Source organism: Nicotiana attenuata, unplaced genomic scaffold, assembly GCF_001879085.1.
Source record: "Nicotiana attenuata strain UT unplaced genomic scaffold, NIATTr2, whole genome shotgun sequence".
Classification (NCBI taxonomy): domain Eukaryota; kingdom Viridiplantae; phylum Streptophyta; class Magnoliopsida; order Solanales; family Solanaceae; genus Nicotiana; species Nicotiana attenuata.
In genome coordinates, this window is record NW_017672497.1 from 51649 (window position 1) to 54358 (window position 2710).

A 2710-nucleotide genomic window follows, 5' to 3' on the forward strand; every position below is an offset into this window, starting at 1 on the left:
TGAAGAAGAAAGAAAAGCAAAAAGTCAAAAAAAATGTTCAATGTGAAATAGAATAAAAAGGGATTCAAGAAAAGCAAAGAATGAAAGGTTGGAAACTTGAAAAAGGGAGAAAAGGTTTGAAATGTATAAGAAAGAGTGGCAATGTGTCTCTCTACCCCCTTAGAAAGAAGTGAAATGACTCAAAGAGTCAAGTGAAATTGTGCCAAATGAATCAAAAGAAGTGCTTAAGGGAAGATGGAACCCACTTGAACAAAAACTTGTCCTATCCTAAACCAAAATCCTTCACAGTCACTCCACACAAGCCCTATATAATCTTAAGTCAAATGAAGCTTACATTAGTGGATACTTACATAAGGGGCAAGCATATGGTACTTAGAGCCGGACTTGTGACCTTTACTTGAGAGAGATGAGTGAATTCCCAATAACCTCGTTTTGTGTGCCAATATTCTAAAGGTGAGGTTTGCTTAGGGAGACTTGAGGATGTGTGAGTTTGGGTTCCACAATGACCGAAGTAATTGAAAAGAGTTCTTTGATGTGTTGAGCCAACTCTTGATGCTCTTGTGTCACACTTGATCCGTGGTTTTTCAAAGGTTAAATATTATTAATGACTCATGTGTGTCAAGGGCAATTGTTAGTCCCAATTGATGCTAGTTGAGGTTACTTTAGGAAAGTTGAAAATTTCTTGGATTTTCCCTTAAGGGGTGGATCTTATTTTGTTTGCTTGAGGACAAGCAAAAGCTTAAGTTTGGGGGAGTTGATAACTAGGAATTTGACGTGTTTCATGCTCCTTCTTGCTTACGCTTTGATTATAAATTCTTACAAAATAGTCCCAAAAAGGCTCATAAGTTGTGCTTGATTGCAGGTTTGATCAACAAAGTGACGAGATGTCAAAGATCAGCTCAAAAGGAGTGAAACCTGCACAAGTACCAAAGACAAGACAACTCAGGACAAACAGGCCTAGTGCGGCCACACTACACTTGGTGCGGTCCGCACTAGGGAGATTTAGAGACCTGGATTTTAAGGCATCAAAGCAGTGCGGCCGCAGTAGATATTGTGCGGCCCGCACTGAAGACACCGCGGCCGCACTACCATTTTATGCGATCCGCGGAAGCAAACTTCAGAGAGATGTCAAGTGCCAAGGTTCAAGCCTGTGCGGTCCACGATCGTGTTTGTGCGGACCGCGCTAGATGCCTCCGTGGCCGCAGTCCATTATGTGCTGTCCGCGGAGCCTGGGTTCAGAGAGTTGATTTTTCAGAGTCAAGAGCCTAGTGCGGCCGCACACCATTTTGTGTGGTCCGCACTGACCCCGCAGGGGCAATTTTGTCCAGTTTTTCCAGCTTAGTATAAATAGAACGTTTTTCCATTTTTAGGGTATCAGATATCAGAACACTGTAGCTGCGCTCGTGAAATGATAATTCCTAGCCATTTTTGGCATCTTTACGTGGTTTTAATCATTGAAACTTTGTATTTACTTTAGTAATTAATTAATATGTCTTTCTCTTCATCTATTTCTCTGATTTTCTCTTCAAGCATGAGTAGCTAGACCCATTAGCTAGGGTTGTGGCTCAACCTTAGTATGGGTAATTGATGGGTGTTGTGATTTAAGGTTAGATTGACCATGGGTGTTTGTTATTTGGGTCAATTTTATGGTTTAATTTATGAATTGGTGGTTGCAAACACTAGTTTGTGCTAAGCTGACTTGGGCTCTTCTTGAGAAAGAGAGCCTAAGTCTCCAAAATTGACTCAACAAGGAATTGGGATGGACTCAAGAGATTTGATAGTCCCAATTAAAGGGTTAAACCTCGAGAGAGTAATTACCCAACTTGAACCCTAATTGCTTGGGAAAATATGCATACCTAATTGGTCTTGAGAGAGTCAATTGGGCAAAACCACTCTTTCTACCAAGAGGTGTAGAGTGGGTAGTATCGAGCAACGGTTATAACATATTTTCCCAATCATGTCAATCGTGCCTTAGATGCAATTACCCGTCAATTAGCCATCTAGGTGAAAGTCACTACCCTAGTGCCTTTTTAAACTATTAGATACAACTTGTAGCAATTACTCTTAGTCTAATTCAGTTGCAATTATAATTTGTAGTTTGATCATAGTAGAATATAAAGAAAAAACCAAAAATGAATAGAAGACCAATTAAGAACACATACGCAATCCTAAACTAGATAGATACTCGATTCCAATCCTAACCCTCAGTGGATTCGATCCCGACCCAAAATCGGGTAAAAGCTATTGCGACCCTCTGTAACGACCCGATCGGTTGTTTTGAGATCTAGCGCGTTGTTCAGCAGTTGGAAGTCATGAACAGCTTCATTTCAGGTATATTGACTTGTGCGTATGGTCAGAGTTGAACTTCGGGAAATTCGGAGTCAAATTGGAAAGAAAATTTTCATTTCGGCAGCCTTAAGTTGAAGAAAATGGCTAAGATTGGAATTTTGAGTAAACGACCTCGGAATCAGGATCTGAAAGTTCCAGCTGGTTCGTATGATGATTTCGGACTTGGGCGTATGTCCGGATTTGGTTATGATAACCCGTGAGCATTTCGGCGTATATTGTTGAAGTTAGTATTTTAGAAGAATTTCATAAATTTGGGTTGGAAGGCATTTCAGTGTTATAGATATCCGTTTGGGATTCCGAGTCTGGGTATAGCTCCGTATGGTGATTCTGGAGTTGGGAGCGCGATCGGAAGTGAATTCGG